Here is a 14,368-nt window from a genome sequence, read left to right as displayed (position 1 = left end):
TACATAATAATTAGACCAACAAGGATAGGTATGACACCAAAAGCACAAGGGTGAAAAACATAATAATAACTGGACTTCATTAAAATTATAAATGATTGTGCTTCAAATGACACTATCAAGAAAGTAAAAAGATAATCCACAAAATAGGATAAATATTTTCCAGTCATGTATTTCATAAAGGTCTAGGATCCAGGATATAAAACGAATTCATACAACACAAACGTAAAATAACCCAATTTAAAAACTACCAATGAGAGGTGCCTGGGGTGGCTCAGTTGGTTAAACGTCGGATTCCTGGTTTCTGCTCAGGTCATGATCTCACGGTTGGTGAGTTCAAGCCCTTCTTCAGGCTCTGCGCTGACAGTGCAGAGCCTGCTTGGGATTCTCTCTCTTCCCCCGCCCCCCCCACCCCACCTCCACTCTAAATAAATAAACAAATAAATAAGCAATGAATTTGAAGAGACATGTCTCCAAAGAATATATACAAATGGCCAATAAGCACATGAAAAGATGCTCAACATCATTAGTCATTAGGGAAAAGCAAATCAAAACCACAATGAGATAGCACTTAATACTCCCTTGGATGGTTAAAGTCAAAAAGAAAAATAAATAACAAGTGTTGCTGAGGATACGGAGAAATTGGAACCTTCACACGTTGACTGAAATGCAAAATAGCACACTCAGTTTGAAAAATGGTTTAGCAGATCCTCAAAATGATAAATGTAGTTACCATATGACCCAGAAATTACACTCTGAGGTATGTACTCAACAGGACTGAAAACATATCCATATAAAAACTTTCACACAAGTTTTCATATCAGAATCATTCATAATACAGCCAGAAAGTGAGAACATCTGAAATGTCCATCAACTGGTGAATGGATAAACAATATGTGGAATATCCATACAGTACAATTTTATTTGGCTATAAAAAAGAACAAAATAGGGGAGCCTGGGTGGCTCAGTCGGTTGAGCATTTGCCTGAGCATCTGACTCTTGATTTTGGCTAAGGTCATGATCCCAGGGTCATGGGATAGAGCCCTGTGTTGGGCTCTGCACCGAGCCTGGAGGCTGCTTAAGATTTTCTCTCTTGGGACACCTGGGTGGGTGGCTCAGTCAGTTAAGTGTCTGACTCAATTTTAGCTCAGGTCATGATCTCTCAGTTTGTGAGTTCGAGCCCCGTGTTGGGCTCTGTGCTGACAGCACAGGGCCTGCTTGGGATTCTCTCTCTCCCCCTCCCTCTCTGCCCCTCTCCTGCTTGTGCTCGTTCTCTCTCAAAACAAATAAAGTTAAAAAAAAAGTTTAAAAAGAATCTTTTTGAAAAAGATTTTCTTTCTGTCTCTCTCTCTGTCCCCCTCCGCACTCCTGTGCTCTCTCTCTCTCTCTCTAAAAGAAAAAGAACAAAGTACTGATACACACTACAACATGAATAAACCTTGAAAACATTATACTAAGTGAAAGATGCCAGTCACAAAACACTACATATTATATAACTCCACATTTTCTTAAGTTTATTTATTTTATTTTGAGAGAAAGAATGCTTGCATGTGAGTGGGAAGAAGGCAGAGAGAGAGAGAGCAAGCTGGACGGGGGCAGAGAGAAGGACAGAGAGAATCCCAAGCAGGCTCCATGATGTCAGCAGGGAGCCCAACTCGGGACGCAATCTCACAAACATTGAGTGTCTGGAATAGGCAAATTTATAGAGACAGAATGTAGGACAGCAGTTGCCAGGAGGTGGGAGGAAGGGTCACGGTGAGTAACTAATGGGTAACTGGGCTTCTTTTGGGAGAGATGAAAGGGTTCTGAAGTTACCTAGCGGTGGTGGTCGCACAGCTTCGCAAATATACTAAAACTCGCCAAATTGTACACTTAAAATGGTGAATTTCATGGTATGAGGATTATTATCTCAATAAGGCTATCGTTTTTTTTTAATCAGTGAGGAAAATGAATACCTACAGAATGATTTTCCAAGATGAAAAATAAATTACATTTTGCCTTACAATCATTTCAGACCAACAAACATTCACTAACCCAGACTGTGCTAGATGCCAGGATGCAAAGATAAATAACAAACAGTACTGACCCTTGAGGAACTTAGTTTTTAACAAGAAACATCATCAATAATAAATATTTGGAAAGAATTTTGATTCTTTCTCCTAGTTTTCACTTTCAAAATATATAAAATGCTAATTTTACCATGACGAACTTTAATTGAAAATCTAATTCCAGCAAACGTTCAATATTAGCTGGCACCCAAATATAACAACCAGATGCTAAAGAAAAATTAACTCAAATTCTATTTCCCGTCACACTCCTCTCCCAACACAAGAATGTCCAAGTTGTGATCCAGCCCTCCAGCCCTGATTGCTGTGTTGCTGTGCGGGATCCCAGCTTGGGTGTACCAAGAAATGTCCATGTCTCCATTTCCTCACCCTCGTCCCAACCCCCTTCAGATCTCACAGGACCTAAACTGTATTCCTTTAAGCCCCCAACTCTTTCTTTCAAACACCTTTAGCCACCAAGGTTCTGCAGATATACATTTTGTCAGGTCATCAACACAAATGCAGCTCCTTTCTTTCATGTCTTTCATTTCTTTTACTTAATAACGATCCAAAATGGTCCCTACCAAAACCCAAACACCTCTGTGTTTGGTGCCCTGCATCACAAAAGCTGAGCAGTGATACAATCTCATATGTTCTGTGGCTCCAGAACAAGGGTTGTAAAACAGATGCAGGCAGCATATGAATTTTGTTTGGCCTGTGCTGTTCTAAAAACATTTTAATTACCACTCAAGAGATGTTTTACATACAAACTTACATTTCTAGCTTCGTTGGAAAAATGTGAAGATTTGGCCATGCTAGACCCAAATTCCCATGTGGTAACAACGGAGCGAGCTGAGTGGCCCCCTCTCCCCTCTGATGAAGAATGCCTCTCCCATGATCCTCACCACTCTACAAGGTCTCCATGCACACCACATCCAGCTGGTTTCATCTGTGACCTGCTGGTTCTGGAGGCATTAGACTTTAAGACAAGTGCAAGCCCTCAGCATCAGAAATTGTTTCAGATTCTAAAGGGAAGACCTCTTCCTTTATTTTCAGAATTAGGTTGCATGGCCACGCCCCTCCGCCTTTACCAAGCTCTCCTAGTTTCTCCTCCAACAACTGCTTCAAATTCCTGTAATCACCATCATGTCTCACACATATCACCCACTTAAATTCCTCCAGGACACTCCTACAGAGACATCTTCTGGCCTGGAAGCTTCTACGTGAAGCAGCGTAATGAGGCCACACTGCAGAAAGCACTGACAATCTCACCCAGAGACTGATGAAATCCTCATTTCCAGTCTTCCTTCTCTTTGAAGATAAATGCTCCTCCTAAATTTCGGGATTCTGGTAAGTTAAAACAATGTTTCTCCAACTTTGCTTTCCCTAATACAACACAGCTGGGGATCTTGTTCAAATGCAGATTCTGATTCACAGTAGTTCTGGTGTGGGGCCTGAGATTCAGCATTTCTTTTTTTTTTTTTTTTTTTTTTTTTTTGACAAGCTTCCAGGTGATGCTGATGCTTGCCGGTCTATGGACTACACTTTGACTAGCAAGGAGTTAGAAGACTTACAAAGGAAGAAGGAGTTCTGAGATCAGAATTATCTCAATGAATCAGACCCCCAAGACTTGACTTTCTGCCATTTTAAAAACTACAAAATGTTCATTATTTAGTATCTGTGCCAACTTAATATCTGATTTATATAAATAATAACCTTTCATAATGGTCCATGAGAAAGAAACAATGCCTTTCAACCATTAGGCATTGATAATTGTATATTCACTCCATGATCAATACTGGGCATTATACACAGGTGTTGGCCAAGTTTCCACATATTGAGGGTGCTTAAAACCTAGTTGGCGAAAGGCTGGTAGGAAACAAAATAACTAGTACACCATCTAAAGCAAAGAAGATTATGATATTAACTGCTATAAAACAGTGATATGAGGGTGGCATTATCAGCATCTGGAGGGGAAGATGTCAAACCAAACCCACTTCCTTCTATCCCCTCAGATTATGACACTGATTCTACCCGCCCTTTCTGTCAGTCACTGACAAAGGAAGCTACATATGCTACAAGAAATGCCATATTCTTCAGAAAGGTAAGACGGGAAAAATGGGAAAACTACTGTTTTCAGATTGTATACAGAAAGGCAATGGAGGTACGGGGCCTGGAGAGTAAGTTCAATTGGTGAGTGTTCCAGGAGGGAAGTGCCTCCTGTGGTAGAAAGAAGGTACTGAGGGAGAGAGGAGTCTGGGGTATTTACGGGACAGAAAGAAGACCGGCCTAATAAAAGTAAACCAGAGTGAGTGCCCCACTCACCACCACCCCATTCTGAGTAGAGGAAGCATGAAAAGGATCTCCTAAGAACTTGATGACCGCCTGTGAAGAACATTAAAGAGATATTTCTTCACAGGAAGGCCGAACTGGTCTGTCTCTCAGTTCCTTTCCAATTTTTCCTCAGCTGAAGCACAAAAGTTCAATTTTCCTCTCGCACATAATTCTAACCGGGATATGCCTTGCCTGCTGTTGACCATGGAACGTGACTGAAGAGAATGTGGTTGCGTAAAAGACCCTATAAATTTAACAAAATGACAGCCAACCCCGCCGCATCAGGTAAATTTCTCCCGCTGCTCAGCATCCCCAGTTCTTCGAGACTGTTCTCATAGATACGTCTTATTTCCAACCATGTCATCAGTTATCTTTGTGTCTCTTCTCTGAACCCTGTCCAAGTGACCCTTATCCCTCTCACATAGGCAGGCAATGAGGTGCACTTCAGGTCTTCCCTGACTACTCCATCCAAAGGAAGTCTCTGTTACACTCCACTGTCTATCGAAGTCCCCTCTACAAAGTACTTATGCTTCCGACCATATTTTTTTCATTTTTTACTTAGGAAACATTGCAAATATATATTCAGAAGCTCATCTAGTTCAGAAGTTAATAGCAGCCCATATACCACCACCCACATTTAACAAATGTAAACATTTTTGCCACATTTGCTTTGCAATTATGTATGTATTTGTTTATCATATCCTTGTTGTCTATTTCCTACTAGATTCTCTGTTTTATCTGGGCAGGGCCATGTCTAATTATCAACCTCTTTTATACCTATCACTTAGCATAGAGCCTGGCACGTATGTAGCTCTCGATGTTTGTTCAGTGAATAATGCATGAATCGCTTATGTTCTAGAAGTAAATAATGGTGACCAATATAGAAGGGTTATCAGACAAAAGACAAAGATTCCATCTTTATTTATATTCAAAAAAAGGGAAATGGATCTTTATTGAAGAATGAGGGTTCAAATTTAAATGCGTGCTATAACTGGACATTACACATTAGAGTGGGTTAGCTGGGCAAGGAACAGAATTTCCTTTCCCTAGAGGCCCTTATCCCTCTTGCCCTGGGTAGCACAGGTATCCACCTAAGACACGGAGATACAAGAGATGGGCTCACAAAGTCTCTTCTAGCTTAAAGATGCCAATTAAATGACTTAAGGTGGAAAGAACAAATGAAAAGAAGATGGGAGGGAAGAAGAGAGGGAAGGAGGGATGAAGGGAAGAAGGCCTATGCATAGAGAATCCAAGACCACTAGAGATCATTTATTTTTTCTAGGTTAGGTCAGGGGCAATACAAATCATGTCCTGAAAGCTTTTGAATATCAACTCCATTTGTCTCGAACGAAGCCAAGCCTAAGGCAAACGTATATAAAAAGTAATGTCCAATGGTCAGACTTCTCCATCTCTTTCTACCTGTCCCCCCCTCCCCAACACCCAGTATCTCCATGAAAATCTTAAAGGCCTAGGTTCCTCCCAGCACGGTTCTCTACATGCTCTCAAATACCATGTATACACTTGTACCTTCTCTCCATCAAATTAGTAGGTCTAAGTTCTACTTCTTTGTGTTCTTATTCTTTTAATGGGTCATCAAGAGGAAATATGGTTATTATTTAAAGAACTGTCCATTACTGAAAATATTACCTCCGTAACCCTTTACGGTCAATGTAGATCTCCAACTTTCTCTAATGAAAAAATTTCTTAGTCCTAAGATTGTTGCAGATTGTTTTATTTGTTGACAATTCTTCCTTCCCTCCCTGTCCTTGATATCACTCACTGTGGGCAGAGTATATCGCTGAGGTGTGCCACTTGATAGAAGAGAAATAGTTTCTCATCGGTGCCATGAAGAAACATTCGTCTTCCTCCACAGATAAAATATTTTACGTGTGCCTTTCCTCTAAATGGCCAGCATATGTCAGCATGGAAAAGCAGTCTTATGCTCCCTGCCTGTCACTTTGCACAGCACACTCCTATACTCAGGGGCTGCACTTTGACTACACCCAGTTCTCTCTTTCTTTTAGTTATTTCCTCAAGATCAGAAGGCACTACATCTGTTCTGTGAACGGAGCAGCACACAGACTGGCTTCTAGCTACAGCTTCTTTTCTTTACAAAGCCATCACCTTCTCATTCGAACATGAAACTAGTGCTCTGTAAGTCCTGCCCCCTTAGCAACTTTTCCAGTCTCATTAATACCAGTTAGCCAAAAGAAAAATCTCCTCTCTTGTAGCACGAGTTTTCAGTGATAAATGAACAAAGCATCACCAAGCACTCCTCCCTGAACAAGTGCCAAGAGCTGATTCATTCTGTGCATGACCTCAGTGGTTTCATCCAACCATAAAGTGAAATATCTGCTAGTATGTACTTGATCGGAATCGCTCTTCCACATGCTACTCCACTGCTCTTATGCAACAGCCAACCGTGTCATTTGACAGAGGAATTCTGTCAATAACTTCTGGTTTCTCTTTAAGGATGTTTGTCTTTAGCTATCTAGCCGATTTTGCAAGTGTCTATCCAATAATATGACTCATTCTTATTTTTGCTACAAGAGTCCTTTAATGATGCTACTAGGGTTTTAGTCCCTTCCCTACCTGTAGCAATAGCATATGTTAATTTTGTAATGGAAAGCATTGTTGTGTGCTTGTCCTGGAAAACTTCAATGGTATAACAGAGAAGCCACTGTGCTTTGTTTGAAAATGACACCAAAACATCCATGGCTTCATGCCACTATTGGACAGTTTCATAACAGGGAACGACTGGGAATTAGGAGCGAATGGATGGCAAAGTCAAGAAAAAAAAAACAGCTTTAAGATAGTCATCATCATACTTCCGTTAGCACTTTTCAATTTCAGTTACTGTTTGAAGATTATCACGGATTCCCTTGTTTTTATACATACAGATTTCACATTTTATATTTGCAGCAGGATTGAGTTCTCTAAGCATGTTTATGACATTCTGAACCCCAGCATTTACATTACTATTTTAATTACTATTTTCACACTTCAAAGAACCACTCTTGAGCCACTGTTGTATTTTTGCAAAATGGGGGTATAATTTAAGACTAGCAACAACCAAAAATATGCTAGTTTAACAAATAAACAGTAAGCAAATGACACAAAGAGTATATTAACCAAGATGAAGTGCACTATTTGTGAAATGTAAGTCATATTGACCAGTGCAGGCTTCATAGGACAAACACAATTTTTTAATACTATGAGTTTTAAGAACACGATGGGATTTCTGCTGACACTGTAATTACTCTTCATATTGTAATATCAAGGTCCTACATGCTCTGCCACTTCTATAACACCTTTCTGATCTCATTTCCAACTCCACCCAGTCACCCCACCCCATCATGCTGATCTTCTTGCTAATCTTTGAACACATCCTTTAGGCTTTCACACTGGCTGTTCCTTGCACCTGGAAAACTCTGTATGAGTAACTTCTCTCGCCTCCTTCAAAGTCTTGGCTTAAAGTTAGGATCTCTTTCCCCAGGAAGGCTACTCAAACACATTTATCCTGTTCTACTTTCCCTTTCTTCCAAAGCATGTACTTCCTTCTAGCATGCTATTTAAGCTACTTATTCATTTTTTTAATTATCTGTCTCCCATCCCACCCTTCCGCCCCAAGAGAATGAGAACTCCACAAGGGCAGGGATCTCTTGTTTTATTCATTGGTATATCCTCAGCAACTAGATGAGACACTGACTTATGAAACGTGCCCAATAAATAGTAGTTGAGTCAATGAACCAATGAATAAAATGTTTTCATTGCTTTTCCTTTCTAACCACCAAACTATCTGCAGATCTTTGAGAACTAAACAGAAAGTGAGAACCAACACTGATTTTTAAACAAGAATTATACTAACAGATTGGTATTCAAACTACACAAGGTCAGGAGATGATTTAAAGTTTAGACAGGCTGGATGCAGAGAGTTTAGTTCAAAAGTCAATCCATAGAAGAGATTATGAAGGTCACAATTTTCCAAATAACTAGGCCTTCTTGAATGGTTTATTTCAACCTTACAGTACACACGTCTATAGACATATGATCAATATTTGTGTAAACAATACACACATACATGTATATGCATGCACATGCATAAAAATTTATGTTGAACATGCGGTGTTCACCCATGGGTGAACTCAGTCGGGGTGGCTCAGTCGGTTAGGCGACAGACTTCGGCTCAGGTCATGATCTCATGGTTTGTGGGTTCAAGCCCCACATCAGGCTCTGTACTGGCAGCTCAAAGCCTGGAGCCTGCTTCGGATTCTGTCTCCCTCTCTCTCTCTGCCCCTCTGCCGCTTGCACTCGGTTTCTCTCTAATATAAATAAACATTTTAAAAAAATGTTTTAACTGTTCCCTCTGTTTAAAAAAAAATTATGTTGAACAAATCTAGAAGAAGCTAAAGACATTTTTCCATCTTATGGGTATTCTTCATAAAAAGATAATGGCTTGGGTCATAGTTAAGATGACCATACATCATCGTCTTCCTGGGACAGTCACAGGTTATGCTTGTTGACCCAGTGCCTCTTCCAGTTATTGCTACTTTTTACTCTCAAAAGTGTCCTTGTCTGGACAAAAGAATTACATAGTCATCCAAGTTATAAAGGAGATAAATAAACCCCTTCCTATGCTGACCTCAATTTTGAAGATTTTATTGGAGTGCGTATGGAAAAGGTGACAGCCATAATTAATTCTAACACATACTGGCCAGCACTGCAAGTGAACTATTTCAAACAGGCAATTCTTCGGCGAGGTAGATAGCAACAGTTGCAGAAGTAGATCCCACAAGCTTCAAATATCTAGGTTTGGAACCCAAACCCTTACCAGGTCACCTGCACAATCTCAAACCCCTATAACTTTCATGGGCTGAGCAGGCTCACCATATTCTTCTCTGCAAGCCCTGTTGGCCCTAGGTAAACGGGGAAGTGTTAGCTCTTCACATTCTTGAAAGACAATAATAACATAGGCTTAGAGCCATAGCAGACACTTAGCAACTTAAGGATAAAACTATTTCTTTCCTGTATGTGTAAATAAATACATAATCAATTACCTCATTCTTCTATCTTCCTTGATATTTTTTTCTGTGTGCATTTTTTGTTTTTCGTTTTGTTTTGTTTTGTTTGTCTTGCTTATCTTTGCATATAATGAATAAAAGACAAATCTGTGGTCCAGAGAGGGTGGTAAAGAAAAGTCAAAATTCCTTAACATCTAGGATGACCAAAAAATTTATCATCCCAACCAGGGCACTTTTAAACGTGAATAGGGGTGCTTTTGATAACTAAGATAGGTCAACAGGAATAAGCTAGGACTGTTGCAGACAAACTAGGAGGTCTGGTCACTCTTCTAATTCCCCATTCATATTCCCATACAAAAGACATCCTGTGTATAAAGAAGCAACCTCTGTCTCTGTTAGGTCAACCAAACTTCAGATATAGTCCTCTCTCTTTCAGGTCACGCCTGGCTTTCTACAATGGAAATGGAAAGGTTTTCACTCCATGCTGCCTTTCCCTATTCAACGCACCATGCAAAACTGGTTCCATTTTTACCCAAGGAAAAAAGCAACACACTAAAACGTGGATCCAGGCCAGGCTCATAGCAAGCCTCAGGCCTGGAGCCTCGGGTTTCTCTTAAAGCAACACTTCATGAGACAGCAACTTGGTAAGAGGGTACACAGATACCAGCCAGTGATTTAAAAAGTATTTCGAGTGTTAGATCCTTTCACTGACGCTAGGGCACCCGTTGAAACTGGACAGAGCCCAAAAGCCACCTCTCCCGCAAAATACATTCATCCACAGAAAAGGTTATAGCATCTGTCCTCAACTACAGGTAACAACCTAAGTTTCTTTGCCTTTTGCTGAGATCAAGGGTGAAAAAGTCTTTGAAAAGAATAAGAAACCATGTTTTTCTCTCAAGATCACATTGCCCAAGAAAAACAGAGCCAATGCTTACTTTTATTCCATATTTCCTGTTCACAGGGGTCAAACATTGCTCATGTTCTTCATTAAATCTAGTCCTGTCACTGATGAATATTAATTTGCTGGGATATTTTCCCTCACAATCGGAGAGGGAAGACCAGATTTATAATCTACAGCACATAAAGAGCTATAATACTGGATGGAGCAGAAAAGCTCCAGCTGGCTTATCTCAAATATTCAGAATGACTTTGATTCTTCACAGACTCCATGGTCATTCATAAAGATTCACTGCCAAAGTCAGCTCAAAGTTGTGATAGAGGCGATGGTAAAGCAAATGTCTTGGGCTAACTAATTACAGAAGGTAAGTACTATCCATAGCTGAGGCTCTGGGGGCAAGGGCTGTAAGACTGGGAACCACCTGCCATAGAGATGGTGGATGAATTCATGCAGAGTGGACTACCATCCTTCCAGCGAGGAGACTGTATGCGAGCAAGGGGCCATTTGTTGAAATGAACAAGAGCTAAGAGAGTTATGACTGTTTTCTCCCCAAAGGTGGTATGGTAATCTTAAATGCAAAGACATCTTTGCTAATATAACTGTTTAAACTGCTTCACATAACCACAAATGAGACCAAAATGTGCCAAACAAATAATCAAAACAAACAACTTAATGATGACTTTTTAAATGCTCAAAGAAAGAAGAAATTAACTGGTTAGGAGATCAAATGGTAAGGTTATAATGTCTCCTTTGGGAGATCAAAATTACATTTTCCCCACCCTCCACAGCACCCTACCCCTCCTCCCAACAGTGAAGTGGATAGTTTCTGAAAAATACAATGACCCTTTATGCCGGGCTTCTCTTGTCTGCTAAGGATGCCATCTGTCTCCCACACTATATAAACAATCCCTGCAGGAATCTTCTGATGACCAAACAGATTAGCAAGCTCCAGATTTTCACACCATTAATAATATCCCCATCCAGATTAGGCCTCTTGCTTTAATAATGCCAAAGATAAGCCATATAACTGATTTCTCTGTATAGGTAATGTGAGTGTCATGTTAAAGATAATCTCTCAGAGGGTACAGCCATCTGTTGGGAGGAGGGGGGTGGGGAAAGCTCTCTCTAGGCAACGAAGAAATGAGCCCTTGAGGGAAAAGGAGAAACAGTAAAATGAAAATCATACTGGTAAGACAAACGAATACATGAAATTTCACCAGGTCTAATGGAAGACTCTACTAATTACATAAAAATCTTTTTCTTCTAAAAGACAAAGTATAGAAAACTGCGCAAGAAAAGACAAGTTTCACCCTTTGGCAAAGGTGTAAGTACAGCGAGAATTCAGAGTTTCCTTGACTCTGGGGCAGTGAGAGCAGAAACATACCAGGAAGGCTAAAGCCTCCCAGGAAGTTTGCCTACCGTCCACCTCTATCTATGATGATCGCCGATGCTTGCCTTCTCGAACTTTAACATCGATCCCCTGTAACTCTGTGAGCTCTCAATATTGTCTCCAAAGACTTCCAACTCTTAGAGAAATAAGCATGCCTGTAAAGATGTTCCTAAAGTTGGTAATCATAAAGGAAAAACACTTGAGCACTGCAAAGGGAGGAAAAGACAGGCATGGAAGAGCCAGACCTCTGCAGTTGCACGTCCTCGGAAACGACTACGTCTAAATCTGCAGCCCCAGTTTTCTCCAGGCCCCAAGCTCCAGCAGAGGATGTTCACAAAACATTCCCAACCGAAAAGAAATGAAGCCCCCTCTCCCTCAAATGATGCCCAAACGGACCCGAAAGTCTCAGCTCCCTCGGATAACCAAAGCAGAAAACACGTCCCGGTGTCTCTCGCCCGCATTTCAAGGTAGCGGAAGCCAAAATGTCAAATGAATGACCGCGCCGGAGCGCGAGGGAGGAAAACAAAGGCACCTCCCGCTAGCCGGTACCTGCGGCGCCAGGGCCCGGCGCCGGCCGCACACTCACCTGGGGCTCGGCGCCGCCGAGGGCTGCGGGTGGGAACGGGGCCGCGGGGCGGGAGGGCGCCCCCGCAGTCGACCAGACCGGCGGCCCCGGCGCCCTCCGGCCGGTCCGTGCGCGCCGCGGGGAAAGCAGGCGGCCGGGGGCGCCGCCGCGCGTCGCATGCAGCTCCCCACTGCGGCGGCCGCTGCCAAGGGGCCCAGGGACCCTGCGCTGCCGTCCCCGACCCCGCGACCCGAGGCGGCGACGGGAGAGACGCGGCGCAAGAGCAGAGCGCGTCCGGTGCGCCCCTCAGCGACTCTTCCCGCCGCCCTCCGCAGCGGGCTGGGTTTCCGCTCGCCTTTGTGCTGGCATCTTCCTTCGCTCCCAGCGACACTCGGAGCTCCTCTGGCGGCTCCGCGCCGCCGCCCACCCCCGGGTTACGCCGCGCCCCCCGCGCGACCCGCCGATTGTGTCGAGTCAGCACCCGCGGCGGCGGGGACGCGCGAAGCCATGTCTCCCGCCCGCGCTCGAGAGGGCGCCGGGGGTCCGGGCGCCGCGAGGAGGTTTCCGGCCGAGTTCGGCGACCCCGGCGGGGCGCGGTGCGTGCCCGAGCGGCTCCGCAGCGTCCGGCTCCCCGGGGCTCGCTCTCCTGGCGTCGCCCGCGAGCAGTGCGCCGGCCCGCCTGGATCTCCCCTCTCGCCGCTACCCGCCGCCTGGCCCGGCCTCCCTCCCGCCGCCACCTTCCTCCTGCCGGGCTAGCCCGGGCGCCCGCCCCAACCAACCCCTGCGCCCCGGCCCTCGGAGAGCGCAGGGCCGGCCCGCTCACCTCCGGCGGCGCCGGCGCCCCTCCCGTTAGACGCCTGGGCAGCATCTGCCCGCACCTTCCTGCGGGGCGCTTGGCTGGGGGCTTCCTGCACGTCGGGGACCGGGGAAAGGGAGTCGGGTGGCAGGGGGAAGGACGGGAGGGACAGCCAGACCTTAGCCAGCTGGACCTCCTGAGGAAGGTGCGGGAGAGTGGGGCGGGTACAGCCGGGCGGAAGACGAATCCCGAGGCTGCGGAGGATCCGGAGCTTCTCTCCTGCCACGCCGAAGGACACGAGAGTTCTGAGAGACGCCGTGAAGGAAGGAGACCCTCTGAGGTCATGCAAGCAGGTCTCTGCCCAAATCCCACCGAAAAGCTGAATGGAGGAGTGTCATGCCTCGGTTTCCCCAACTGCAAGGGCAAGACGGTAATACTCATGTCACCTACACGGGGTGTGGTCATAATAAAAATGGATTATTGAAAGTGCTTCGGGGTACTTTGCCTAAAGAGGGCACTAAATTAAAAAATTACTGCATTAATAGCTTCAGCTTTCCATTTACTTCTTCTGTAGCATCTTCATTGACTCTCAGTCCCACTTGGAGGAAAGAGTAAAAACGCCAAAATGTAAGGATCTTGCCCCCTATGCATGATATCTATCCATATGTGGGAAAGATTTACTTGATTTTACAGTTTAACAACTATAGCCCTATAGAGGAAGTCCCCAAACATTGTCCCCTCCCCTAAATAATGGATATCCATTATTTTGGAATTTTTGAGTGTGTGCTCTCAGTATTATCCATCTTCCCCACCCTTCTCTGTTAAAAGAAAACAAATTTTTACCCCCTTTGGGAACTACCCCTCCCTCTTGCCCAGGAGTCTTAATGGTTCTGGATGGTTACACCTCCCATCCTCACTCCCCAGAACTGCCAGTCATCATAGTCCAGACCACAGAGATTGGTTCTGAGATGGATATCTTGGTCGGAGAACTCCATCTGGGGCTTTCGCTGAATCAGTTCAGAACAAGAAGCCCTTTAAACGAGGATAACTAATAAGGCAGTGATAACAGGTACCACTAATGCAGGTGAAGGAAGCCAACTTCAAGGGAAGGAATGCTGAGAGAGGATAATGCCTTTTGAGCCTTAGGAGGCAAATATGTCTGAATGAAAGCTACCCCTGAAGCCAATAAATCCCCTTCCTCTTTATTTCCTTAGACCAGTTTCAATTGTGTTCTGTTACCTGTCATAGAAAAGCCCTGACTCATTATTCCCAGACATCTGTCCATTGCTAGGCTATTCCACAGAATTGAGGAACCCCCCTCC

General features: G+C 43.8%; 1 protein-coding gene across 4 annotated transcripts in view; it reads right to left on the bottom strand.

Moving 5' to 3' along the window:
* Positions 1-13,321, bottom strand: part of HECW2 (HECT, C2 and WW domain containing E3 ubiquitin protein ligase 2) — a 376,253-nt gene extending 362,932 nt beyond the window's left edge. Inside the window, exon 1 of one of the 4 annotated variants that reach the window (XM_058710579.1) lies at positions 13,225-13,321. The gene's annotated coding sequence lies outside the window, so the exon portion shown is untranslated. Of the gene's footprint in view, positions 1-12,271; positions 12,395-13,073; positions 13,203-13,224 lie in introns of those variants that run through there. The other 3 variants (XM_058710563.1, XM_058710589.1, XM_058710560.1) reach the window with 3 other exon arrangements.
* Positions 13,322-14,368: the final 1,047 nt, after the last annotated feature.

Source organism: Neofelis nebulosa, chromosome 2 (assembly GCF_028018385.1).
Source record: "Neofelis nebulosa isolate mNeoNeb1 chromosome 2, mNeoNeb1.pri, whole genome shotgun sequence".
In the NCBI taxonomy this organism is placed as follows: domain Eukaryota; kingdom Metazoa; phylum Chordata; class Mammalia; order Carnivora; family Felidae; genus Neofelis; species Neofelis nebulosa.
Note: the sequence above shows the minus strand (reverse complement) of the source record. Positions and strands in the feature narration are given on the sequence as shown.